The sequence below is a fragment of the Nesoenas mayeri genome (assembly GCF_963082525.1).
Source record: "Nesoenas mayeri genome assembly, chromosome: 6".
NCBI lineage: Eukaryota > Metazoa > Chordata > Aves > Columbiformes > Columbidae > Nesoenas > Nesoenas mayeri.
This window is the reverse complement of record NC_137545.1, coordinates 6,721,683-6,739,133: the sequence shown is the minus strand read 5'-3', so window position 1 is coordinate 6,739,133 and position 17,451 is coordinate 6,721,683. Positions and strand designations below refer to the sequence as shown.

General features: G+C 38.7%; 1 protein-coding gene across 1 annotated transcript in view; it reads right to left on the bottom strand.

The window, feature by feature from the left end:
• The window catches only part of PARD3B (par-3 family cell polarity regulator beta), a gene marked incomplete at both ends in the record, with an annotated part of 357,354 nt that overhangs the window by 317,778 nt on the left and 22,125 nt on the right, over positions 1-17,451 (bottom strand). The gene's annotated exons all lie outside the window — the stretch shown is intronic.

The window sequence follows — 17,451 nt, the reverse complement described above, 5'->3', positions numbered from 1 at the left end:
AGTTATTAGACAAGGCTGAAAGGGTTAATCAGCACTGCTGGTAGTGAGCAGGTTACAAACTCTGCTGGAAAAACAAAGGAAAACATAAACTGATCAGCACTAAATCTCTCCATAATAATGTAGTAAGTGACAAGCACAATTTCATAATAAAGGATTTTTAATTCTTGACATGATAGGATATTTTGTTCCTAACTGCAGCACACCTGAATTTCTCCACTGGAGTGAAAGCTATAAAAGCACAGAAATAGCAGGTGATTTACTCCAAAACGATGCGGCAGAAAGCAATACAAAAATATTTCCCCTTTTCACAGAAGGTTCTTGCCTCCCCTGGCTCAAGCACATCCAACAGCTCCTTTATGTGTTCTGTAGTTAAACCACTCTCTGAAAAATAGTTCCCTATCAAACCTTTTTCCCTTTCACACATTTCAACCCAATTAAAGACAAGAAAGATTAGTGTGAAAGAGACAGTTAATTTTAGAAAATTTATGCACAGTCCCAAATGTGTTTAATTACTTCACTATTTCGCACATGCAGGAAAATCATTTTTAAGTAGGCTGTAAAACAGTGGTTTAAAAAGTGAAATCAATGACAGAAACAGTCCAGGACAGAGCTATCAAGTGGATAACAAATTAAAATTTAGCTTCTTAAACACTTATTTTGTTTTACATCAGATTTTTAAAGAAAACCAAAATTGTTCGCTTATGAGGGCAACACTGTAAAAATAAGTACTTTTAGGCATAATGAAACCCTCCTCTTCCTTTCCTTCCGTCCTTTTCCTTTCTTCCAATAAATAGTAATATAGAAACACCCTGGTTGAGATAAAACAAGAAGAAAAGCCCAAGTTCGGTTTGCACAGCGTGCACAGAAACCTCAGTGCTTATGGACACTACAAAACAGACACAAACCCTGTATTTACACAAGTGTTCAAAGGCTATTCTTCTAGTTACATAGTTTTGCTCGCAGTACCCAACACAGCATCGCTCGTTCACAAAGCCAATGTCAGAAGACCAAAAATCTTCAGAACCATTCAACAACAGGGACTTGGGGGTGTTCCCTGGTTTTATTCTGGGAAAGGAACAAGCAAAAGAGGAGGAAAGAGGAAGAAAATGGCCAAGCTGAAAGGGGAAAAGCAGAGCTTTTAAAGGAGGGTTGTTGAGCCTGACACTTGAGAACTGGGATTTGAAAGCTATACATCCATGCTTTAGACTCCCTATGGAGCCAAACCTGTGAATGTCAAAATTCTTATGTTCTTTGTACCTTGAGAATTCCACAGGAACTTCATCAGTTTAATTATCCATTTCCCCACAATTGAAATACACGTGCCATGTATCCTTGTACGTATAAGCTTACGCTACCTTTTGAAATCGCCTCAACGTTGTAGAAAATGGAAAGAGCATCTTCACAGCTGTTTAACACTTAAATGACCAGGATCAAATGACTGAAAGCTGGAGCACTTGGGGGTCCATTCTTCAGCTATGGATCACCAACACAATAGAAACTCATATTTTGTTCAAAATCCACCCTCATCCTTTCTTACTTCAGCACCAAAAATGCCTCAGGAGCCTTTGCTAATAAAGCCCTTTGGTTAGAACACAATCCTTAAAAACTTTGCAAGTCATGTCACACACCACTTCTTTCAAATTCAGGACTTGCTCCACAACATCAGAATCAACAATGTGTGTTCAACATCAGGGTATTTGAAATGTTTGGGGAAAGGAGCCTGTGCTGAGGTCCAATGCACGCTGCAAATGGCCAATAATGCACAGACATTGCCTGAAGGCTCGACAAACAAGGACCGACTGATTCCGTGTTCTAATGTTATCGCATCTAGGAATCAAAAGACTTCAATTCACCTTAAAAAAAGGATCACCCTTTTGAAAAGAACCGTACACTGACTTAAGATTTCTTTCTCCAAGTGTTTCTGTAGTTTTCAAATACAAATGATCTGTTTGTGTGTCATTTCTGTTCATTCCCTTCCATATTTAGTTGAAGCTTTCAATTGAAATGTATAGCACAAACTCAAAACAATATATAATTATAAAGGGACTATACTGCAAACCACTACAGACTGAATATCTTTCTCCAAAATACTCAAGTTCACCCAGAGAGACAAATGAAGAGATAATACCTCATTATGAAATCTAGGAAAGAGAAAAAAAAGACAACACGAACTAAAAAATAAAAAGTATGTGAACACACTATTTAAGTGTTAAGTTTATTTACATTTTGCCCTGTGGAAAGTCAATGCGTGCACTAACAAACAACTAAACTACATAAAAATGTTTCAGAAAGTCTCGTGCAATTAACAACTGGGAAGAACAGATCAATAGCTAATTAACAGAAAAGACCATTTTTGTACAAGTTAAAAGGCATATCTGTTAGACCTACTATAAAAGAAAACTTTGTTACAAATTTCTAAATACTAGCAAGCCAACAAAATAACAGCTATTAGAAATAGGGCTAGATGACTCCAAACTGAGAGTTTATCTTTCTTCTCCTGAAAATGTTTAATTGCTTAAAATGTCAGCACATTCAAGATGCTGATTATTATTATTCTACCACTTAACAGGGTTTTCAAGCCTTCTTTCACAAAATTTTCTTTTTTTTTTTATTCACTACATATGCAAAACCATTTTAAAATATAACGCACCACGCTTCTGCCAGAAATACAATATTAACACTAGCACACTGACCTAGTGGCTGCAGGGGCGAGAAGTACGATTGCACTTACACTATAGTTACACCAGGTTGCAAAGGAGAAGGGGAGAGAACATGGGAGCAGCAACCAGCTGGAAAAGAAGAAACGATGACCCAAGCCATCCATAAGACAAAGCAGCAGCGCAAGCCTTGCCAGACCCCACACACACTTCTTACACAGGGACTTGATCACATCAGCAGAGCTGATGTAGCTCAAAGACTTACAATGATGGACAGATGTTCTTCAGCAACACCTGCACTCTGATTTACAAGATGACAAAACCTTGCCACAACACTTAGCACCGGCAATCACCCAGCACCGTGCCATTACCAACAACAGGTCCCACCACACGCTGCCCAGTGACAGGGAGAACAGCTGAAGACTAAATAAAAATAATAAACTGTACTGCCCACACTGGGATCTGCAGGTCTTGGGGAGGAAGCAAAGGAGAGAATCCCTCTGCAGTGAAGATGATAATGAAAAGAGAGACGGTTGTCCCAGTGGCACCAGGTGTCTCCTGAGCCCTCTGCAAGGTGTGTAGGGCTTCTGTCCTTGCCCCTGCTTTACAAGGTCAGCAGCTTGGCCACTCCAGGACAAATGATACGTGATGTTTAGATCTGCCATTATTTCTTGAGCACATAGTGATCACGGCGCCAAGTTTCCCAAAATCAGAAACAAATCTCTGAAAAAGCACTACCAGCAAGAACACACACACATGAAGATGAGAGCCAGTGTATAAGAGCCAGTGTATAATACCCACTCAACACCTGTTGGCAGAACGTGAACATGGAGCCTTCCTTTCCTACAAGCAGTGCCCTGGCATACAGATCCCAGAGCCCTGCAGCTGAATTTGTGGCCGACATAGTAACGTTTAGTGTGCGTGGGGAATAACAAACACATCTGAACTGGCTGTGGCCATTTTCAAATACAGCATGCGTCCTGCAATTCATTCCGCTCTACCCCTACAGTCTTCCATAAAGCCCAGGTGACGAGGTTTAATAAATCTGTTGTTTGGGAAGTGCCAAAAAAGAAAAAAAAAGCTATTTAAGATGTTCCTTATGTGTGCCAGTACTTTGCCAAGTTTCAGAGGAGATTGCTTTATTTTGGCAATCTCAGCTTGGATAAGCAGTTCTTTGCCACTCTGACAGAGCCTCTCAGAATTTGTGTTAGACTTTATTAAAGAAATTGTCTTGTCTGCAATATGTTCATCCAACTAACTATGCTGCATCTATTTTTTCCTGGCAAGACAGCAGCTGGAAACAAGGGAATTAAGATGAAAACAATGAATAGGAATAAGGAATGCAGTTTGTACCTTCAAAAATGGGAGCAGTTCTCTGGAGGGATTTAGTAAGGATAACAGACCAGTCAAAGAGATGACAACTTCTCCATTCTAGTAGTTCATATCATAAGGAACATCTAATCTTTTGACCTTTAGCTTCATAAAAGAGCAGAAAATAGGTATATGATGCAATTAATATAATTTATAGTGTTACTAAAATAAATATAATGCATACAGTTCTGTGTGTCATATTAAAATACGTACGGGTAAGTCTGTATGGAAATTCACACACACAGAATGAAGAGAGAACAGAAAACAGTTGCAGGCTGTAGAGGAGGGAAACGTTCCAATGAGTGATCTGAGGAGTTCAGCCCATTCAGCTTCTCCAAAAGTTCAGAGCTGATGCCATTAAGAAACTTATTTTCTCAGCACAAAGGTTCAGAGAACGTGGTTTTATCAAACAAGAATCGGTGCTGAAAGCTGGTGCTGGGCACATTCAAATTGACAGCCAAGAAACTCACTTTGAGAAGCGCAGGTGCCCTGGCCTTTGCCCGGCATAACACATCCTCCTCCAAATCAGAACGTGCGAATCGCCTGCTACTCGTATACTTAACAAAATACTGAATGCTGGGGGGTGCAGGGGGGATTGGAAAGCAAGTTCTCAGGGTTTTAAGGTTATGATTAAGAGATGAAACACACTAAAATCATTCAAAATCTGCTAAGCCATTGCTCCCTAGGCCAGCTAAATAAGTGCTACTATTACTTACACAATGCAGCAGTGGTTTGGGGTTTTTGGTTGAGGTTTTCTTTTGTTGGGATTTCTTTTTTCCTCCTCCTATAAATAACAGCTCTAAACCCACAAATGTTACACCAAAGCCAGCAAGAGGCACCTTCAGGATAAGTGCACACAGGCATGGCATCCACCACTGGGGTATGCTTACTCCTTTCCCGTCGCGTTAAATACCTCTTGTTACCTATTAACTCAAACAGCTTTTTGCTAAATTCTCAACATTTCAGAGGAGGTATTGGCAGTGAAGAGCACTGAATACATCCTATTTCATTACACTGTAATTTTCCTAAATTTGAGCTGATATTGTCTGCACTTATGTCCATCATAGTTTCTATCACGTGGAAGTACTTCTAGTAGCCTACGTACTCCATACAGAATATTACATACTATATGCTCTAGTCTATCTACTGGCTGGCTAGCAAGTGGAAGTCACAGCACTGCCAACTATTAAAACCACTTGAAACTTCAGAGCTTAAAAAATTAAAACATTAAGAAAAGCTGCATATTTCTTCGACAGGTTTTAACTGCTTGGGATAAGGGTTTGGCTTTCTGTGATATTTTTTAAGTATCTAAGTGCATCTCCAGCTGATTTTTTCCTTCAGTAGTGTTTTAAACAAACCAGTTCACTTGATTCAGAAGATCTTACCTAAGCAATTCAGAGAAAAGGATAAAAATAAATTAAATAAAGAAGGAATGGGAGCTAGGTCAGATGGGAAGGGAACATGCAGACCTGGCAATTAGGGACAGCAAGTAAGAGCACATGAGGATCACAGAGGGCTAAAAGATGCTTTTGTATTTCCTGGGAGATGAGCAATCTAGTGGTTTAATTTTCAAGTGTTTGCACTCTCAGAACAACATATTAGAAATAAACAGTTCATCACCTTTAACAGTTCGATTTTCTCTATCGGATGCAGTCAATATAGTGTCTTCCATTAACTGGATCAAACTATTTTCCGCTAGTTGGAACTGTACTGCAGAATGCATTCACCAGGCACCTATGACAGTGTTTATAAAGTGTTCATGACTCAATTCCAGGACAGCTTTTTTGTTTTGTTTCTTAAGAGTAAGGAACGTACTGGGGAAAAAGCCAAGTACTGGAAGTCCCAATCACACCCACTGTTTACAGTACAATCAAATGTTAACACAGGATAAAAATACTTCAAATGCTGTTTGTTATTTTTCCTCAATTCTACCTTCTAAGATTTGAAGATATTTGAAGTATATTTATATTCTCAGCTATCCTCCACAGAGTAGCCGGTGTTGCTAGTTAAACAGCCAACAGAAAGAGGAATTGTTGGAAGCATTTATTCACATGCTTTATATGTTTGTTGTTTATATGTTATATGTACATTTAGGACTAAATTATGCACCATGCTTTGACACCGTCATCCTCACTTCCCTTCTACTATGGGTTACCAGCCAGGTCTGCTACAACATCTGCGCACGTTCACTTTCGAGCCCTGTTCTACTACCAGAATATAGTTAATGAAAGCAGACAAGCAAGCAGCCCACAAACACCTCACAGCTCGTGCTTGTAATGATCAGATAATTCTGAACCTTTTGACATAACTCTCCCAGCGCCTGCTCACAGGTATGTACAATTTGGGTTTGTGAAACAGCCATTGATCAATTAAGTATCACAGCACAAGGACATTCTTCTCAGTCAGCCTATAATCTCCATTCCCAGCTTTATCACTTATTTAAAACCTCCAAACTGTAGAATTATTCATATCCTCATTAGTTTTAATGAAGAAAAGCTGAGGTTCCAAATGTTGCAATTATTAGGTTTTCCTCTCCTGTATGTGGCAAACCATCATGTTTTCTAAACTTCAAAGCAGCCTGGCTAATCAGCATCATTACAAACCCTGCATGCTGCACCATCAGCCCTTTCCACACTTCATTTCTTTTGTCCAAGGAGGTGAAAACCAACTGTTCTGCAATGCTTTTGGCTTCATGAAAAAAACCTTGCTTGTGTTAATCTCCATTTAGATGAAGCAGTATAGAATTTTAAAAACTCAATTAAAAAGAAAGTGCCCACACCTATCCTAAAACCTCATCCTAAAACGTCATTGAAGGGCTGTAGCTGTGAGGCAGGACAAGAGGAGGCCTCCAACACAAATGCACACTTAGGCCAGCATAAGGCTGCCAGGAAGCCAGAATCAAAGCAAAACTAAGCCTAAAAAACATTTATTGTCACTACTGGAAGCAGAGCCTTCATACACTGAAGTAGAAACCTCTTTTCCAGAGATCCAGACAACCTACCAGGCTATATAAGCACAGCCACACACAACTGCTGACATCTTCACTTTCACATGGGAAGACAAGGATAACATTCCAAATTGGTTAATGGGAACATGAATCACTCAAGTAAGACAGTAAGGAGACCCTACAGAGTAACAAGTCCTTCCGTGTATCTAAAGGCAGATTTGTGAGGGCTGGAAGAAGCAGGGAAGGTTTCTGAAGAAGGGATTCTGAACACCAAGATGCCATCTCTTTGTAGGCTTCCATCTTCACAAGAGAAAAACAACCAAAACAAACAAAGAAACCCACCAAACCTTTAGAGGGGAAATTAATGAAAACATATTTGATTTCTTAGATTAATTGCTACCGTCTCCAAATGAATTTACTTTTCAACTTTGCATTTACACACAAGACTCAATGGAATTCTAGATACGAAGGTGTAACTTGAATTGCCATTAAGTGAATGGTACTGTCACCCCACAACAAAACAGAAGCTGACATCTAAAAGGAGAAATTAAAATTCCTCATTCCTCATCCATCAGTTACTATCAGCAGTTGGCAGGGATGGGGGCTGGAAATAAGAACTACCATTCTATATAGGGATTATAAATAAAGCCAGTGAGTAGTTTTAGCTTTATAGATGTGATAACTTGAAACTATATACACGACACATGGTGATCAAGCTCCTCACACCGTCAGCACTTCAGCTTTAAGGTCACAAAAGTAAAGTATCTTAAGACACCTGGTTCCTGTTGCTGTATTGTTTGTCCATCTCACTATCATTATTCTATACTGAGCTATACGAACTTCTTGATCATACAGGTTTTTTCCTTAAAGCTTTGATTTTTATGGATTAGATATGAGATATAAATGAAAGTTTAAGAAAACCTTCCTTCAAGGTTGAACATGAAACGATGTAAGAAGAAACATGCCATCTAAGAAAAAACTTTTCAGAAGTGTTAATAGAAAATGCATTAGCACCATATGAAAGACTGCTCAGATTTTAAACTCGTGAAACATTAAGATCAGGAAAATCTCAGTACTCGGAAATTCAGTTTTTTTATTTCCTATCAGTCAGTAATCTCTCTGTAGTCCCAGGAAGGCAAGAAATCACTACTTGAAAGTGTCACTAATATGACCAGGGTCAAGCTAAACCGAGCAGTTCAAGCTTAGGAACTCAATCAACATCAAATGGGGGCATTTCTGCAGCAGCAGAAGAGCGAGTCTACACCTCCTTGAATGGAGGTTCTGCCAAGAGAAGATTGCATTAATGTGACTGCACGATCCACTGGAGAGTATTTTACTATCCTTTTGAAAATTACACCTTAAAGTTAAAAATGCACTAGAGAAAGTCTTTTTTTTTTTTTTTTTTAGAAAAACACGCTAATTATAATAATTACTACAGCCTGCTAAATAATATAAGAGTAGGACTTGAGTTCATCAAAAAGTTAGCTCTTGATTTGAAAAGCAAGGAAGATATTAAATTGTTTTGTTAAAAGAAAGGGAGTAACAAAAAAAAAAATACATTTAAACTGGTGACTTTCTGTCCTGGTTTTGTTAAAAAACAAGTTTCTCTTTTAGTGAATTTGCCTGTCAGCTAAAGCTTCATATCAGCTGCATTTTCCCAGAGAACAAGATACATGTTTTGGTAAATATAGCAATGGAATGTGGAGTTATTGATAAGCAGGGATGGACATCTCGTGAGAGGGGCAATGAGAAACTGGTGACCAAGGAGCCGACCAACTGTGTATAACATCCCATTGATATGATACTTCATATAAAAGTGGGAGATCATGAGGATCTTGTCCCTTTTCCATATGGCCGACATTAGGAGAAGACTTTGTGAGTTGTCCCTGCGAACTGAGGCCTAGTGACAGACTTAATCCAGCTCCGGTTGGCTGCAGAGTCCAGTCCAGGACTTCGGGTGCCAGCTCTGCAGTTGCTGGGACTTTCAAGATTAGAGAAAATAATACAAAATATACAAAACCATTCTTATTAGTAGCATTAGTAAAATATTTTTAATGTTTCCAACTCTCTTCTCTCTGTCCTTCTGTCCCTCCCGATCACCTGTCCTGAGTGGGAAGGGGGGAGAGGGAGGGGAAAAAGGGGAAAGAGGAAGAGAGGAGATCAACAATACATCTGCCAGGGTTTTATTGTCACCCCACAATCTAAACCTCGACACTTTCAATTAGTACGAAAACACACGCCACATGAAAAAATACAGCTTTGCAAAACCAGCAGTACAAGGCCAGGTACTGTTTTTCTGCTGCTCTAGGAAGTCACATAACGGACATCCACATACTTCTTAATAATTGACTAGTGTTCCATGCATTTTAATCTTAAGTTTTGACTATTGCTTATCTTCAACATGCAACAGAAAAAGCATCCACAAATGAAGACTCCAACCAAGCCGAAGTGTCCATATCTCAACTTCATTAATTCTAAAAAGTACCTTTTCAGAATTACCCTTGGCCATATATTCTTTGCCATTGACATTCCTTGTCATTTTTCTACCATAAGACAAATGTATTTTAAACACATAGGAAGTAAGGCTACTTTTTACTCACCAAGATTCAACCACAGTTATCAAGCATTTCTTTACCAGACATTTTTATGGTCGGATAAATTTCAGAATCGGGCATCCCATCTCAATTCTCAGAATCTCTTCTTTTCAGATAATGTGGCAAAAACCTGAAAGCTGCATGCCTTTAAAACCTGAGGAGTATCATCAACTGTCCTTCCTTTAAATATCAAGGAATATCACTAACTTTCCTTCCTTCAAACAGCCACTTTCAGTAGAATCTTTAATAAACAAGGATGCAATTAAATGTCTGAATGATTTTGAGGTAAAAGAGCACAAATCAGATTACTAGCACTACAACAGCAAGAAAACAGCTCGAACAGCTTCATCGAAAGCAAAAACCACCACAAAAACCAGAATGGTGCACATGCAGCCAGCATTGAATGGAGTCAGTCAAGGGCTTGCAGAAGGTGGCAGCACAGCAAATACATTCTCATGCTAGAAAGTTCTGAATATTTTAATGATATTTCATTTTTCTCAACTAGAACACTTATTTCCGGATGTCATTGCTTATAACAATGTCATTTATTTCTGCTACTGACACGTAAACGAGGTTTCCACAAGTATTTCAAAACTTTGAACAAGCTTCAGCTTGGGAGGGAAGAGCAGCAGGAATGAGAAGAACAGAACATAGCACGGGAGCTGTGCACCTCTTAGGAGTAATGTGAACTTACTGCTGCGAAACAGTTTTCCAAAACAGGACCAGGACCAACTCCGGAACAGTCACTTCTGAATAGGAATGAAATACGAACACCAACCCCCCCCCCTTCACCATAACAAGGTGTATATATATATACATATATATATATATATGTATATATATATATACACACACACCACAGCAGGCAGGGAAAATTCCTTGTGTTGAAGCTGCCTTTGGAGCCCTTCTTCAATCCATTTGCACTCTAAGTGGGAAAAGGGAAATAATAATAATCCAAGGCACAATATCAACCACAACGTGGAAGTATTTAAGAGCTTAGCTTACTTAATAGCAAGATAACCCACAAAATTATCTTTCCACAAGACAGTTACATTATATTCACAACGCATTGCACTCCCTTGGTAAACATAAATGCACAAAAGCATGTTAAAGCGTCAACACTGTATATAGAATTCCAAGTATTTGTTCCATCAAGGAAAATCATTTAGCAGGAACAAGCATCTTCCACCAGGTTCTGCACACACCAATCAATACGAAGCTCCTTTTCATCAGGGCGTCGGAATGTCCACTGCATCCTCCATTAGGGACCAGCTGCACTTGGTGTGACCTCCCTGCCCACCCTCCCTCCATCCCTCTCATTGTCTAAGGGACAGAAACCCCAGCGGCTCCAGTTGTCACAGCACCAATTAGCTACAGGACTCAGTGCCCAGATGACAAAACACATTTTCAGGTTGAGAGAAAGTGTTATGGTTGTACAGCTGAATACTCGACAAAGCTCAAGGGACCCAGGTCGCAAACCTTTTGCCTGCTGTGCTTTTAATACTCTCTTATTTAAAATGCCAAAATACAAATCAGATAATAGAGGGATCAATGGAAAAAGCAAATTAGAAAAGCACAAGTTTCAGATTTGCATGTATCTTACAGAAAAAGGATTTTAACTCCAAAATCCCCCTCTTAGCATTTAAATAGGCAATCTTCCAAAACTATCAGGAATCTTATTAGTGTCACAGATCCACCACCACAGTTAATTCTTCTTTATTTTTTTAATCTGAGAAAAGTAATGGAATAGTTGTCACAAAGAGAAAAGCACTGGTGGCTACAGATGATCAGAGAAGGTTCACAGTTCACAATGTTCAAACACAAACATTACAATGGGAAAACTAAGTTTGGATTACATCTGGTAGGAACCTTTATAACCACAGTTTTACATTTAAAGTACGTAGAGCTGAAGTAAGTAACCCTTGTAATATGTTCCGAGGCAACAGCTATTTCAAGGAAAACTGCATTATACAGCACTAAATATATAAAAGCTTATATTTTTTTCTAGGATAAACAGGAGGTTAATGTATGCATACAGGCACTCCGTTATGGCTCTGAATCTATAAAACTGAATGTTCTTTAATAAGTTAAGCAACGTTTGACCAGGTGTCTGTTCTTAAAGCCATGAACTTACCTTGAAGCACATTGCTAGACCTGAAGTTTATCATGAGAACGTTTCCAGTAACCAGAAGCAGATGATAGTGTAATTGCACACCCCGGAACGTAATACCACACTTAAAAAATGGTTATTTTAATGATTACGCTAATGAGTTCTGAACTTCCAACCTATGTGCATACAGTTTCATAATTACACAGCTTGAAATCCTCATCAGCAAATCCAAATGCTCCTGAAATCCAAATCATTTTATAATCTTGAATAATGCATGGCACCTCTGCAGCAAGAAATTAAAACAAATTTCATAAAAATGCAAAGCTTCGTAATCTGTATTCTAAAAGAAGCTGCATTACTGAAATAAAGTGCTGCTTAGTAAGTACTAGCGATGGTGGAGTTTTTTCCCCACTTCCCTCTGGTACCTGTGATTCAGATCCCACTTCAAAAATAAACAGACTAACTCCTATCAAAATACCCTTTTATATACATCTATGGTGGCTCACAGCACACCCTACTACACAAGAGGGAAATCAGACATCTGTTTCCTAAACAAGCATTGCCTTAAAATGCCATCAAACCTTTTCTTCCTGAAAAGCATGGAAATGGAGGGGTTTTTTTCAAACAGGCTGCAGCTTGACTGGCTTGCACACTATTTTACCAATAGCAAAACCAAAACTCCATCTTAGTTCAAATGGCCAGTAAATCAAGGTCTACAGTTTTTCCATAAGAATGGGCCCCATCCTCAATGCCTTTGTTTGTCTGTTTTTAAACTAGAGGTAAAGCCCAGATAAACGCACAGGATTTAAGCAGGCACTATCTTTTTGAACAAGTTCAAAAGCCTGTGACTCAAGGTGGGGGGAAGAGCCGTCATCACAGTCCATGATATAGGATTGTCTTGTGTCTCACATCTTCACCTTTTAAGGTGCTGAACAGGATCAAGGTAATTTTTAAAACACGCCACTTCTCATACTTCCCTTCCTTGCAGATGCACCACACACAGCTAATTAATTACCAGACACCTCCATAAAACTCACATCGGCTCTCCCTTCACAGAAGTTATGTCCAACTTTTATTCACAGTAGTGGTTTATCTTCACCGTCCAGAACTTACCTAAAATATACTGTCAAAATTCATACCCCAGTAACTTTGATTATGGGAAATTACAACTGAAACCTATTACAAATTATTTAAGAAACAGAATACCCTGAATCTAACAGATAAGGTCACTGTATGATGCAATTGGAGGTTGCAATCACGTCATTCAGGATAAAAGTGAAATCTACTTTAATTTTTATCACTTTAGGGTTTGAAAAAAAATAACTATTAGTTGTCCTTTTTGTTAATTAAATGTTAAGACTTCCGCTCATCCATATAATCTCATTACTGAAACCACAAAATATGAATGCAAAACCAGAAGAGAAGTCACAGAGACAAAAATCTACATGTATTTGGCAGAGATATTAACCACAGCCTTGAAAATTATACTTAGGGAAAAGAAAAAAACAAACCACACAGACACCCCACATTAAAAGTGAATCAAAGAACAACAGCCCTTATGTACCAGTTTTGTCAAAGTTCTGCGGCTTCTAATTTTCCCCGAACGTGAACATTCCAGGCTTTTGATCTACTAATCCCTATTTTACCTCATTAGCACCAAGGAACTAAACACAAGAACTGGCCTTCTCTGGACAACAATAACTTGGCGCTGGTACTAATCAACTAAATGTCATTAAACCTTGAGTGTCAAAACCCCAGTCCAGAGCAACACTCACCACCTTACAGAAGGAATAAAGCTATAATTTCTTTTCTTTTTCTTCTTTGCCGCAGGTTTTGTGCAAGACGCAGAGCATCCAAGTTCTCATACACCAAATTAAACTATCCTATCTCCTGTTACCTACACATGATATGAAACTAACATCATTAAATTGCTCTCTGTGCTACCAGAGTTCTCTCTTACACACTTATTCTTTAAATCAAAGAGATTGTTTTTTAAACTTCTCCAAGACAAAGCTGACTAATATGCAACAGCTTGTAGAGCAGCCCACATAAAAACACGCTGCAGCATATTCTTCAATAGGTAAAAATTCTCAGCTGCAACTAAGTCTTGAGTATCTTGCTTTGTTTTCCTAGACAAGTATAATACACTGTTGTATAACAAACCGAAGAATAAGAAACTATTCTGCATTCCAGTTAGCAGAAAGTTACAAAACCCCAGAGAAAATACTAGAAAGCTCAATTGCACACAAGTCCAGAGTTTGAACCACATTTCTCTAACTTCAGCATGCATTACTTGCATGGATTGTGCATTTGAGAATCAAACGATACAAGAAAAAGCTCTCTAAAGCGTGACATTTCCAGGTCCTGCTGACCCACTGGACAGTCATTTAAAACAGCATCAAGGCCTTTGTCACCAATGCTGCAACTCCCCATTAAAATTCCACCCGAATTCCACAGCCCTTTATTTTTTAAACTACTGAGATACTCCCGCCCACTTCCCTTGTTATTTTGATTTCTTTTTACCATTTTTCAACCTTCTTGTAGAAACCATTTTCCTTATCACCTCAGATTAACCAAAACCTTCTCTACTTAAAGGTGTCCTTAGTTCTGATTTCCTTCTCCATTTCATGAGGAATCCGATGGCTGAAGTGAACAGAAACTCTTCAAAGGTGGAATTACTTTAATATAACTTAATTTAAATACACATTGCACATTAGAGTGTGCTGCCATAGCCAGAATGACAACCCTGAAGGTCTCCAGAGTCAAACCCAGGTCAGAAAACAATCGCTGTACCCAGGCAGGCAGCGCTCCCAACCTGCCTGGGAAAGTTCAGAATCCATGGCAGAAAACATGTCTGTCAGGTACTTAGAGAGACATCTCCTTTCTATAATTACATCAGTCTTCAAGTTTCCATGTCCTTCTGAATCCAAACTTTTTTGTTGTGCAAAAACAACTTCTCCAAAGCAGCCTCAGGCTCACAATCGCATCCTCTACCAAAAGCACTCCAGCCAGATCTTCAGCTCCTCATCAGCAATGCGCATGGGCCCAATAAAAATTCCAAACAGCCAGCAGATCATTTCTCTACCATTTGGAGACCTTCCAGGAGATACGTTTTCTCAGTATTGTGTTTCTGCTGGTAGTGAACTGAGAAGGAAGAAGTCATTGATTTTGCTATTCAATATTTCATCAAACGCTTTGCTAAAGCAAGTATCAGAGCTACACTTAATTCATACCATTTACTGGATATTATCATTAGAAACACTTAAATGACAGTTACAGTCCCTACAAATCTCAAAACGATGACACTGTTTCAGCATTTCATTGACGTTGCTTTGTGTCCTCCAAAACCACAAATCACTGGATTTCACAACGGAGACAGCCAAGTAAAAACCTTTCGAGACCATACTGGCACCCTCCGATTTCAGTATCAGTGCAATGCCCATCACAAGCACATATCCTTTCTTCCTTCCACCCTTTCAAAATAAAACAACAAAAAAAACCCCTTTTGCTGACAAAAGCACACCAGTACGTATGCTTTGCTTACATTTAATCCTGTCAAAATACGAACATGTATATTAGACAGGTTAGATGCAAACTGTATTTTCCCTGGAGACTTTTGTATGTATTCAGAGCAGAACTGTTCTGATCTAGGAATGTATTGACAGTTTAAACATTTCCTATAAGCGAAGCAAGTTTTAATGTATTAACACGGGGCTTCATTACAACTTTACAGGTGGTTTTGAGTATTTGAAAACATGACTCCATTTAAAAATCAGAGGGAAACCTAGATGAGTAAATCAAGTTCATACACTTAAGACATGTGCAAAGGCTCAAGGTACACAATGATGTGAGGGGAAATGTTTTGTTCATACGTTTGCACACTATTGAAATCTTCCCCAAGAGAAAAGCTATTTCAAGTGACAGATCTGTTAAGAAGAGTATACAAAGAGGACTCCATTGATAGCTTCAACACATGAAAAGCAAAGAAATAGCATGTTTTTGTTCAAATGACAAAATTTGAGGTTTTTAATTAATTAGATCCATCATTATGAGTAATCAGGATGCAAACTCCTTGCTGGATAACTCAGTGAAACTATTTTAAAACTATTCAACACTAGCTTTGACATTCAATTCAGGTCATCGATTCTTGCTGAGCAAGTGGCAGCAAGAGGGGCTCTCGTCATAAAGCATTTCCAAAACATTTTAATGTGACACACATTACCAAGCATATATAATACTTCGACTTGTTTACATGCCAATAGCAAAAGCCACCCTCTCCAGAACGCATAACTGTGCAGTTGACAGCAATTCATGTCATCCACTGTACTACCTATTTGCTGGATTCTGACTAATTTTGCGTTGAAGAGGAAACTATGAAGTTAAGGCAAGCAGAGGTCAAAAACATTGCCACTCCCAATAATGTGCATTGTGAATCCCAATGCCCTTATTTCACAAATGACCATTTATTCCATCTTTTCGTTCCCTCTTAATCATTTCCTCACCCCCAGTAGCATTTGCCACTTACCTCATCAGCACTTGCGCCTACTTAACAGTCTATTGTTAAGGACTGTCAAAAGCTTTTGAAATTCCAAATAAATTATATCTGATAACTCTCTCTGATTCCCTGTTTTGTTGCCATCGAAAGAATTTCAATAGATTAGTGAGGACGTTTTCCTTTGAAGAAACTGTGGTAATTTACTGCTATCAAAGTACCATCTAGAACAGATTAAGCCTTAAAAAAGCATCAGGTAGTTTCCTCTACACAAAAGAGCAGCTTCATGGTCAGCAATGCCAAACACATCTTTGTTTAAAGGCACACAGGTTAAGTGCAATACTTATTTTTATATAGAGTGACTGATTTCATGCGACACTGCATTATTTGATTGGACGCATATGAAAGGATGACAAGGACAATGGAGCAACAAAGCTGTGGCCTGTTCATTTACCACACATACAGATAATCATAACCAAACAGAACCAGTGCACAGAGAAATGTACCAAAAATCTTCCATCTATTTAGGGACTTTAAACACTAGGTCAATTAGATCAAAATATCTCCTCCCTTTCTGCAAAGCTTAAAGATCCCCTAGCCAATATTGTCAGGGTGGAATAGCACTGGCGAATGCTCAAAGGCTAACAAGCCACATAAAAAACATTAAAAATATTTCCAGGCCTTTTAGAGTGGTGGATCTTTGCTAGCAGATCACACCAAACCTTGTCTAGGTCGCATGGACACACACTGTGGCTCATTGCCACTCTCAAACAGAAGGATTCTTTGACCTCTCAACCATCAGACCTACAGCTTGTAAAACTAATAACTGCCCTGCTTAGACTTTCAGTAGCAAATCACAGCAACTCCTCCTGAAATTTAACACAGTTGAGGCAGCTGTTCTTCTCATCATAGGATTCGTCTGTTTATTTTGTCACACATATTGAACCATGACATTTGAATGATTCTCAAAAAAACTTAATTCAAAGCAAGAGATTATAAAAGATATTTTAAGTGGCATAAAAAAAAAAAGTCCTTCCCTACTCTATTTTCATACAGCAGTAAAAAGCCACAGAACTGCTTGAAAAGGTTAAGTCCTAAATCAACTTCTAAGGCTCCTCTGATTATCTTCATTGCTTTGGTCATGCCTTTTTCCCCCTTCCAGTTCTACTCCAGAAACAGACACCCACAGCACCTATGGGCAGATGTGTTTAATTTAAAAATACTGAACATGCATTTCACCTGCCAGATGTCCAAGAAATGAGAAAGTAGCATGATCTCTT